The sequence below is a fragment of the Gorilla gorilla genome, chromosome 14, assembly GCF_029281585.2.
Source record: "Gorilla gorilla gorilla isolate KB3781 chromosome 14, NHGRI_mGorGor1-v2.1_pri, whole genome shotgun sequence".
Lineage (NCBI taxonomy): Eukaryota > Metazoa > Chordata > Mammalia > Primates > Hominidae > Gorilla > Gorilla gorilla.
The window spans coordinates 85,945,886-85,957,852 of record NC_073238.2 but is presented as its reverse complement, the minus strand read 5'-3'; the positions used below and the strand labels follow the sequence as shown (position 1 = coordinate 85,957,852).

Here is an 11,967-nt window from a genome sequence, read left to right as displayed (position 1 = left end):
TGTCATATATTCCAATATAAAAATACATGACTATAAAGCAGATTAAAAAATGATTAGAGAAGGTGATATTTCTACATTGTGGGAAAGATAAAAATGTGCACAGAAATCTTTAGCTTAAGACTAAAATGAAAAAAATCTGTTAATATTTCAACACATCATTCCCTTAATCTAGTTGCCTTCAGTGATGACACTCTAATATATTGAATTCACTATTTCTTTTAAATTGAAAAATAGAAAGAATAAAAAGTTTTAAATATTATAACACATTAAGATTCTTCCATTTCTTCTCGTATGTATTAAAAAATATCAGAATATAAGGGTTAAAAGTACAATGCCTGTAAAATTAATTTGTATTATTAGGCGAGTTATGTTTTGGCTAAAACATTGAGTGATAATACGTGCAAAATAGTATCATAATATTTATAGCAAGCAGAGTTAATCTTTGATACGAAGAGGGAAATGAGATTCCCAGATCAATTCCAAACTATTGTATTGTTTGAGTTCATTTCAAATGCTTCCTCTGGGACTTTTCAGATTGTGGGGTTCAGGGCAATTATGGTTTCAATACACATGGAAATTTTTAGGATATAATCATTAGTAAACATGACTTAAGTGATTTATCATGGTTAGGAAAAATAGTCATTGGAAAATTAAATAATGAAAATGTCATGTTTCTCTACCACTTAGTAACATCAATACAAATTACAGAATTTGGAGGCAATTACCTACCTGGATTAACAGTGAAGAAAGTCAGTCCACAGTATTATTTTAAAAATTGCCATAAATTGGATGAAGGAGTCAACAATCTACTTATTGAAATGAGTTCATTCACCAAATACGTTGTGGCAATATATTTCTTCAAAAATAATTTATTTGTATACAGCATATTATTTAATAACTGAGCAGACAGGAATATGACATCTTCCAATCACGCATATGTGGTTTCTATACAATATGGATAATACGAACAGAATTGATTTATAGCAATCCAAAGTAAAAGGGGAAATATTGTAACAAGGAATGTTTGCTCCACTGGACAGAAGGTGGGAATATTTACGGATTTCTTTGAGAGCACTATTGTGTTGGATGACTTGTGTTTTATACTTTGGGGGAAAGGTGAGACCTCTCTATCATATCTTTCATTAAACTGCTTGATTTCCCAAAAGCTTGAGATAAACTTGGATATATAGACAGGTTTTTAACCATTTTTTTTGCTATAATCTAATTTAAACTTATTTGACTTAAATGAAACATTATTCACTGTAGCATGCATTCTAAAGTATTGAGGGTGTTCTATTTGGTTCAAATCAACCACTAGATTTACCTAAACTTAAGAAAGTGAAAGCATTCTCAAAAGTCACATTGCCAGAGACTAAACTGTTAACTTCTATGTTAGCTGGCAAATCTTCCATTTTATTGTTCTCAGTGTTCTAGTCTATGATTGTGTAACTGCTTTCCTTCTGGAAGCTCTGTAAAAATAGATGCATATCTTAAAACGTTGTCTAAGGAAGTAGGGTTTTAAGTAAACAATACAGTAACTTGTCTTGAGGCTAATGAGAGTTTTCAAATATCAGAGAAACAACAAAAACAGTTGGATTGAATTTTTAGTCACTGCTTCTTTAAGTGAATCAGACAAAAATACCTAAATCTTTTAAAATATAGCTTATGTGAATTTCTCATAATTATTAAGGTTTAGAATTTTGTTTCCATATCTTGATTCTCCATGTAAGTGCTTCTAACACATACTTTTAGCTAATGGACAAAACATTTATGAGTGCATGGAATCACAAGCAAGTTAGTAAAAAAACACAAAGCATTTTGAAACCAATTGAAATATAATAGATATATAGATAATGACACATTTCAACTGAGAGTTTGCAACAGTTATCTTCCAAGCAAAGTATAAAGCTTGATTGAACAAAAGATAAAGTTAATACTATTTAATAAGAACAGACCATTATAGATCAGTGAAACTGCAAAACAGAATTATAAGACAAGGGGCAAGCCACATTACCTAAATTAACATTTTTCCAGCATGAACAAGAAGGGCCACTGTAGGAAAGCAAGAGCTAAATAGTACGGCCTGCATTTAGTCAACCTGAAGTAATTATTAATTTATGGTTGTCTGTGATTTTAATGAAAATGAAAGCTGTGAGGAAAGAATTGAAAGAGATAATGTGCCGTGAAATTGAGTTTCATTTATTTAGGGGCCACCTTTTCCTTTTTTGTTGTTGTTAAAGGGAAGAAAGTTAATGCAAGATGTCCACATTAAAATTTCACTAGGATTATGTAACCACTGAGTTAAATGGTAATCATTATATTTGAGCAGAGTTAATGCAAAAGAAATTGAAGCCTGGATTTAGGGCCTACTGGCAAGGGCAAGAATAAAAAAACCCCAATGGCCACAATTAATGCCAAAGTCATAATTACTGTCTTTATAAATATGATGAACCCAGTAGCTATTTCGTCAGACGTATTCTTACTGTCATCACAAAAATGCCCCTTTTTGATGATGGCATCGTTGGAAAGAATATATTTCAAGAATAAAGAGTCAGATACAGGAGGCAAAACAAATCATCAAAATGCAATCGTCTTCTTCAAACTCAAACAAAATGTTTCTACATAGTCATAAGAGTGACAAGCCTTCCAGAGACTAACAGGCATGTCCAGTGTAATAGTGTGGAAAGAACTGCAGTACATGCACTGAATTTTGTAGCTTCTCTCTACAAAAATAATAACTCTGTCTGCAGAAACATCTTCAAATGAGAAGTCAAGTGATCTAAATTATACTTACTATTAAATATAGGAAAAGGTGCTCAATGGTTTTTCAGGTTTTTTTTCATTTTAAAAGAGAAAATTTTATTTTCTGGTATTTTAATTTCCAAGTTTTAGAATATAATAAGAAAATAATTTAAAATTGAAATACTGTCAGAATTTATAAAAATCATAGAGGTTAGTTATCTTTGCTTTAGAAAAACTTAGGTGAAGTCCATGGAATGGAATATATATACAATATCACATTTTGTTCTGAAAATGTTTAAAAATATATTTTATCACACATATAGATTATGTTTTATGTTTCTAGGTTGAATAGAAATTTATCTATCAAAAATATGTTGAGTAGAGTTCATGTGGGAAAAACAGAATATCTATCCTTTACAAACTAAAATTTTAGTAGGGTAACACCTACCTAACTTTCTTTTCTTCTCTCTTTCTCTTTCTCTGTCTCTCTCTCTCTCTCTCCCCTACCCCCACCACTCTCCCTTTTTCTCCTCCCTTCACTTTTTTCCTTTCTGTTAATCAGCAAACAACTTTTGGGCATTTGCTATGTGCTTGGCATTGTGCTGGAATATTGGGAATACAGATTTAAATAAGCATAATCTCCATTATAAAGAAGACTACATGTGTACAAATTATTCAATGTTGCATATAACATTTCCACAAAAGAATAAAGATCTAAATGAAATTCAAATAGTGGAAAGCCTTGCACTCTGAGGTAAGAAAGTATCCTTGTTAGTGTTAGCATTTGCAATGTACCTTGTAGCTACAGGGGGATAGAACAATTGAGAATGTTTCGAGAAGGCAATGTAGAGCAAATACTTACTGCTACATGAGAGAACTGGAATTCTGATTAGTATCATCCAGGGGCTACCAGAGACCTAAGATATAGGGAGCAAAGCTCAGAAGAGTGTAAGAAAATATAGTAAGACCTGAATCCTAGAACTCAAGAAATAGTTTGAAGGCTCACCATTCATCTGAGATCAGTCAGATTTAAGGCCACATGGAAGGTGGGCATGGATAGAGATGAAATAAAATGTATCTTTTTGATAAAGAAAAACATTTTAGTTTTTTTTCTTTTATGGTTTCTGCAAATTATCCACTGAGACTGAAGTACAAGCAAGCAGAGTGGAAGTAAAAGCAGTAAATATATTTTACTCTGTAAGGCAAAGACAACTCTCATTCCTTACGTGGCCCTGGAAGGACTAAAATAGCAGAAATTATGAGTGGGTCATCTTGAACTCAAAGATCCAAAGCATCTGGATACCCATTTGGTGTGCCAACTCAGAAAAAAAAGTTAGGTTGTATTAATATGTCCTTTCTAGCCAATTCTACATGTATGATATAAATTTGAACAACTACTTATGCAAGATTGATATTTAAAATCCTGTAAGGATCTGAGATATTTAGCCAAAGGCTGAATATCACTCCAACTTTTCCAAAGTTTCAGGCATTCGAATCTCCTGAATTAATAACTTCCCAACCCAGAGGAGAATTGCCATATTTGATACAATGCAAGAAGCAGACGACAGCCTATTTGAATGGAAAGTATTCAATTGCATGCTTAGGTAAAACAAAAAGAAACAGAATCTCCCTCTTAAAATAATAAATTGGTTTTATAATTCCACTAAAATTGGTCTTAACTATAAAGTATATTGATTAAGATACAAAATTAAACAAATTAAAATGCAGAAACTTTGCAGAAGTGACATGGAAAATCTTACAATCTGCTCCTAAACTGCTCTCATTTTCCCATTATGCCTTCTTGTTGCCTGGTGACTTACCTCATTACTAAAAAGAACAGCTCATGACTTCCTGAACAAACAATGCAATTTGAACCATATCTTCCTGCAAATTCTTGCACTGAATATTCTTTGTCTGCTCCCTACTCATCCTGAAAACATGGACTTTCTTCAAATCCCCTGGTGGACTTTCTTCATATCTTCTCTCAAACTAGAAACTCTATCTCTGTACCTTATTCTTCACATTTTTACAAATGTAACTCTGTTACTTAGTGCTCAAGTTAGTGTTTTCTATAGTCCTTCAGTGTTTCAACCATGCTTAATTAATTTTAGAGTGCTGGCACATTTTATCATTTAAATAGGCATGAGAAAAAATTCTGGTTGAATGTTGAAAACTAAAGAAGCCATGCCATGAAAGAAATTTTGAGGCTTAAGACTCCTACTGCCCAGATAATTCTAAGGATGTGGAACACTCATGACTTATCTTAAAATAAAAGTTTAGAGTTGTCATTATTCCTTTCTTTCTTTCTTTCTTTTTTCTTTTTTGAGACAGAGTCTTGCTCTGTCACCCAGGCTGGAGTGCAGTGGCACGATCTCAGCTCACCTCAAATTCCACCTCCTGGGTTCGAGCAATTCTCTGCCTCAGCCTCCTGAGAAGTTGGGATTACAGGCGCCCGCCACCATGCCCAGCTGATTTTCATGTTTTTAGTAGAAACGGGGTTTCACCATCTTGGCCAGGATGGCCTTGAACTCCTGACCTCGAAATCCACCCACCTTGGCCTCCCAAAGTGCTGGGATTACAGGCGTAAGCCACTGCGCCTGGCCAGTTGTCATTCTATGAAGACTAAGTGTCTTTCCCCTAAGTTTCTATGTGGGCAATTTAGGCTGGGAAGGGTAAACATGTTTTAACAGGAAGACATTCAGCAAAACGTGAGTCTGTCCACTGTTATTTCTGTTATTCCTCTAAGTTTCATTAAAAGAACAGTTGAAAATAAAAAGAACAAACTTTTCCATAGAAAGTAATTACAGAAAAATAGTATTAGCGAAGATGGTTTAAAACATGTTTTGGGAAATTATAGAATTGATTTGTACTGCTCCCATGGATTCTTCTCAAAATTCTTTCTTGAGAAAGAAATAATGAGCCTATGTTGTTATATCTTCAATGAGTCATATACTAATACCAATTTAATTTCTGTATTCACACAATGATGAATGAGAAATAATTTCTTAGACTGTTAGATATTTGAACCCAAGAGAAGATCTTCTTCATATTTTTAAGTCAAAGTGCAGAAATCTCATATATCTGCAGAGACCAGAGAAATGTAGTTCATGGCAATAGTTTTTAATCTCTGTATTGCGTTATGAATACTTTCAAATGAATTTCCCCTCTGGAATTGTCTACCTGCTAGAGTTCAAACACCTCTTTAAGCAAAGTGGCAATAAAAAGCTTTAATAAGTGCAAGCCTTGCTGAGTGAGGAATCATTAGTGTCGAGGTGCAGAAAAACACACTTTCTTATTTGTAGAAAAGTGTTAGGAAAGCAGAGTGTAGAAATAAGAGTCATCAAAATGCAAATATAATAAGCTATTTAAATAAACAAACTTCACGGTAATATTGTGCACTAAATCTTCTTTTTCTTAGCCTGCCCCAGAGGAAAATTTTCATTTATTTTCCTATCTCAATCTCAATTTTTGTTTACTTTAGGCGCTGTTAGAATACTTCCACCTTAGCAAGGTTCACATGTGAGTAAACTGCAGAGTTTGATCCTCTGTTGGTGATATTTTTTCTTTAACTTCTGTTATAGATGTCTGTTTAAAAAGTGGAGCAGGTATTTCACTGCTTCTATTGGACTTCTTAGTAGTACTCTTTTCTTACAAAGTCCTAGAGCAAAAGACAAATGGAATACTTGAAACTCAATAGTTTAACTAAGAAAATTAATTTTACTAGCTACCCAGGTCAGAGGTCTGAAAAATGTATTCAAAAGGTCACTCTAAATCATTCTAGATACAATAAAATATACAGATTTCTCTAATCAAACAACTAGCAATACTTTGCCACCCCAGTAATATCAATAAATTCTTGATTTTATATAAGTGATAGATACACAGGAGAAGGTGCTGAAGTCATAGTCTCTATATGTGGCTGTCAGAAATTCAGTTAGGAAATCTTCTTTTCTAAAGACCTTATCACAAAAAGATATTAAGTGATGCTGGTCATAATTATGAGAACAACCATAATATCCAAAATAGAGAGGTATCATTGGTTCCATCAAAGGAAGGGATTGAAATATCTAAAAGAATTCAATGGCATTGAAAAAAGGCTTGAAAGTTGTTTTTAAAGGTTTTATTTGCCACTGAAATGTAGGTATCAGGGTATATTAGGAGTTAATTTAAGACAAAAGCTGAAATAGAAAATACATAGCTGAGAGGAATTAATATTTATGCATATAACTCATGGAAATACATAAGTATTTTCTTAGAACTAAATGATAATTTCCTATTGCTTGATTTGAAAATTACAATATTCTTCATTTTTGTAGATAAAATATGGTTAAGAGATGGGACAGACAGGTATATTGAAGTCTGCAAGAGACATAATTCTTGATCTCTATGATTTTGATGGTATATATTTATGTTCTCTTTCACATTAGAGTATAACATTATGAAAGCCAAAATCATTTGATTTAAATTTATTTTTTCTGGTTAGCCATTGATCATCCCCATTTAAAGGTCTAAAACGTTGTAAATATTGTTAAAGTGACCAGAACCTGGAGCATGTTTGGAGAAATACAATTTAACAACCATTTCTGAAAAGCTGAGGGTTCATCTCCTGCTGATTGTGGGATAGTCCTATCATTTTCATAATTATTGTTATAACTATCATCTGTTGAGTACTTACTGTGTCAGACATGGTACAAAGCACTTTTTATTCTCAGAAGAACACTCTGCTGTAGGTATCATGATTACTTTTTCCAGTTTACAAAAGAAAATACTGAGATTTGGAATATTTTAAAACGTGTGTTATGTCATGTCAAATTTATTAGGATGTGAGCCTGTGGTGTCTGGTGTAAAATCCAGCTCAACAAGAACTCTAAAGTAATTGCTATGAAAAACAAATCTAAAAACAAGGAAATTTTTAACAATAGCATTACCAAAGATATTTAAGCAGAAATTAAATTATAAAGTACTAAAAATGAACAAAACATATTGGTAATTCTGTCTCCTAGAAATTGAATTTAACTGTAAATACAAGATCTGAAAAATAGTGGCTGAAACAAGATAGGGCTCTATTTTTTCTTTAATAAAATAAGTCCAGAGGTAGACAATCTAGAACTGATATGGAGGCTCTTGTGGATGAGCTTCACAAATATTCTGAGATCCTTCAGTCTTTTTTCTCCCTCATGCTTGAAGCCTGGCTTTCATACTCAAACTGTGGTTGCAAGATAGCTGCTAAACCCAAGCAGTTACATCCATGTCCCCAGGCAAGAAGAAGGATTAAAACAAAAAAGAAATAGATGGACTAAAGCTTTCTGCCAATTGAGTCAGATTCTTTGATGAGGAGTGATCCTGGAAACACCAACTAAAAATTCTACTGATGTTATACGAGAAAGAAGTTAATCACATGGCCACTCCTATATATAATGATGTGTGTCACATAAAAATCTTTCAGGTGAGCACATTGCTATTTACTTCTCTCAAAAAAGTATACCGCCAAAGAAGGAAGAGTGAACGTTTACTTTGTACATAATTAACAGGCTCTACAGACCCTTCCCAATGAATCCTAAACTTACAGAAATTTTGTTTAAAAAATGGTGTGTACATATGTATGCATACATGTATATTCTTGTGTTTCATGGCTTTTGTTTCTCCATAGGCAAAAGCCAGCAAAATTTTATATTTTCTTTTGGTTCAAATATAATGAAAGAATTATAATGGAATCTCTTTCTAATAAAAAAAAATCTCTAAAGGCTATCTCATGTGCTGATAAAGGAAACTCACCTCAGTAGCCACCAGTTCTTGATTTCTCCAGTGAAACCCTTTTCTGACAGTCTGGGAAGTCAGGAAAACATTGGTAGGTAAGTGTTGATTAAAAGTGGAATCACAGAAAAAGGACATACTAGTCTTCTTATTTTATTATTATTTTCAAAACGTGCTGAAGGGAGTGCTACATTCTGATAGAATGAATACTTTCAGTTTATAGTAAACACATTATTCTATCTCTTAATGAAATTGTCACTCTAATTTTATCAATGCATACAAATTTAACCATTTCATGTCACTTCTGGTTCTTTGGTTTTTAGGAGTTAAATTTGGATAAGTGAGAAAAACAAAAATTTATGAGAAAGCTATGAGCATGAGCTAAGGAAAAGAAAAGGAGGAAGGTTTCGAAAGAGGCGAAATTGGGGCCACTATAGGATTCTCAAGTTCATGGAAGAAGGAGCTGAGGAGTAGTTAAGAGTAAACCATTTCCAGGGTGTCCTGCTTTATAATCCCATGTAGAAGTTCCATCCTGGCCAGAGAAATGTCAATGATTTATCGAGCCCCACTCTCTGGTGGGGGTAGCCACTTGGATTTGACTGAAACCTATGCAAGAAGGGTACTTCCCAAAACATACTCAATGCTTTTACCACAATTCAATGTGGTAAAAACAATACATGTTCAGAATAGCTTCTGAGGGTTTTTAATTTTTCCTAAGGTAGCATACTATGCTTTTAGTGTTTCAAAAGTATGAATATCATGAATATTTGAAAACACTTAGGTCCATTGTAAGAGACTATGTTGTCCTTACAACTTCCTTTAATGTTTAAATGCCAGGTGCTAGGGAAAACTTTTATTTGTCTTATTCTATCAAGATGAAGGTCACATTTTTATGACCATTGATGTCACCCTGTTTTCCATCTTATTCCTTGTATATTTTCAGGCACTGTGGCCAAAAATGAAAAGCACTTCCCTTTGTTTTCGTACGGGATCCCATAGCATTCTTATACCACAATAGTGGCCAAGGATCCAAATGACTTTTTCCTACTGTTAATCTGGCACTGAAAACGATTTCATTTCTACAGAAGCAATTGCAATCTAAATTGCTTTTTGATCCATAGATACATTTATTTTCCTGTTTTTTTTTCCTGCTATTGTTTTAGTTTTTCTCTGAAAACACAAAAGTAATATGGATTTTAAAATTCACCTCTGAAGAGAGGGCACACAAATATGCTTTTTGTATAAAATGGGTTAACATTTACATTTACAAGTCAATTCTTTCATATAGGTTTTCTATTTCAGCCAGAAATGATAAGCAGAAACCCACAATATGACCTAAACAATATCACCAACATCACACTTTTTGTTTTTCTGTGTAATTTTTATTTTAAGTCAATACACAGAACCTGATATTTTAAAGAGCTGTCTCGGGTTTTTTTCAACTACTTCAGAATACATTTTTATAGATGAAGATTTGATAGCTTCATGGACTAGTATTACAAACTTGTGAAAAATCACAAGGAAAGCCCGAAAGGTAAAATAACTCTCAGTGACTTAGCTGCACTGGTAGCGAGCAGTAGCTTTTGACCTTGGACCTAGATCATGCTAAAGAACCAGTGGTTGTTAGAAAAAATAAATTAAGGAGATGTATGAAATCTGTTTATAGGTAAAAGGACAGATGACCAGGGCCTGAAATACATTGGTCACATTTCTCAGTGTTAATATCTTTGCTGTGGTAAGTTTTTTGTCAGGATGTAAATTCTGCTAACATGATCTCTGTAGAGCCTCATAGCACAGCTGATGAAGAGTTCCTTTAGATGTGTATTTTCTTTCTACTTATCCAAATTATATAATGTAAACTCCAAGCTATCAGGAAAATTAGCTGAAGTAAATAAAGCATACTGTCTGCTAAAATACTTTTTGTATTCTCTTTAGTCTTAAAAATATTTAAATTCATGATAAATATAATGTCTTTTGCAGATATTTATGAAAATGCAGACAAGCAAATTCCTTTCATGGTCAGATAGATGATTATAAAAAACAAGACTAAATTCAAACAAATATGGTTGGCTGGATCACAGTTTGAGTGAGGTCATAACCCTGAACAATTTTCTTAGATAATATCATCAGTAATACTTCTAAAATAAGGGCTGAGCATTCTTTACAAAAGGTCACAGTTTATAGGAACAATAACCTACAATAAAATTGTATATATATGACCTTCTTTGTTGGTATAAAAGCAGGATTAGTTCATAATTGGCCCATGCTCTTCGAGAAGGTACAAGGCAGAACATGAAAATGTTGGTGTGCTAGACATAAGCCTGGATGATTTGAACGGAGGAAGAGGTCCCTGGTAGGGTAATAATAAATATTTGCGTTAGGTCATGAAAAGGGTAAGTGTCCCTTCTCACTTACCCTTTTCTAGTTGATAACTAAATTATTCTCACACCCTTAGTTTAGAAGGACAATTTCTGGAGAAGTAAAATCACACCAATTCCCTGAGATGGATCTGTTTTCTGAATAAATGTTGTTATTGTCTGTTATTCTCTTTTTCATTTTTTTCTAAGATTCAGTATTTACTGTTGACTGTCTCCACAATTTTCAGTTTAAGCACTGTCTCTTTTCTCCTCTCTCCACACCGCTACCCACCCCCTGTATACGTGTGTGTGTGTTTAATGTGTGTGTGAATGTTTATATTTAAGGCGTCAGTGAAGTGCCCAAGTCCAGAGTCACCAGAGCCACATTTTACTTTTGTCAGAAGTGGTGTAGGACCTTGAAGAGCATGTTGAAAATGGTGTAGATAGAGAAGCTCCCTGTGTAGATTAATTCAGTGCACAGCTGGGGCTGGGAGGGCAAGCCCATTCTAGGGAATGAAGAATGGCCGATCAGGGGTGGAGCTGCCCGCCTCCCTCTCCACAATGTACTAATCCTCAATTTGGCACTGCTTTAAAAGAAAAGAAATCTAAATTGAGGCCAGCTGATTTCTTACTGAATCAGCCAGCTGGATGTGGAGCCAATTTCCGCAGCTTCCACGCTGTGGTAGCCAGGAAATATTTTAATTGAAAGAACTCTATGTTGACAAATACCAAAGACAACCTATTTATAACTTTTAACCAATATTTATGGAATTCCCTGATTTAATAACATATTCCTTTAAACTCAATTACAAACTAGAGTAATTGTTAGTCTAGAACCAAAGCTAAATGATGTGCAAACAAAATACAACAAAAGTAAAGAAAAAGGAAACAAGAACTAGTAAATGACGTACACAAATCAACAGGCATGTGTAATTGAGGTTGATAATATACATATATTCAGCAAAAGTAGTTTCAAGTCACAAGTCGGTGTGATTTTTAAAACACTTATAGTTTAGAAGATTTAATATTATACAATCAGTGAAGGTATCTTTTTAAGCACTTATAGTTTTAACAGCTAGGTATAAATAAGCATATTAGGTAGAGGTGTTTTTTT

At 33.5% G+C, this 11,967-nt stretch overlaps 1 long non-coding RNA gene across 1 annotated transcript; it reads right to left on the bottom strand.

The window, feature by feature from the left end:
• Positions 1-6,165: 6,165 nt before the first annotated feature.
• Positions 6,166-10,824, bottom strand: LOC129526476 (uncharacterized). The gene is made up of 3 exons (XR_008671142.1): positions 10,717-10,824; positions 8,518-8,568; positions 6,166-6,400 (listed from the first exon to the last, which is right to left on the bottom strand). It is a non-coding gene; the product is annotated as an uncharacterized lncRNA (long non-coding RNA).
• Between the last annotated feature and the right edge of the window lie 1,143 nt (positions 10,825-11,967).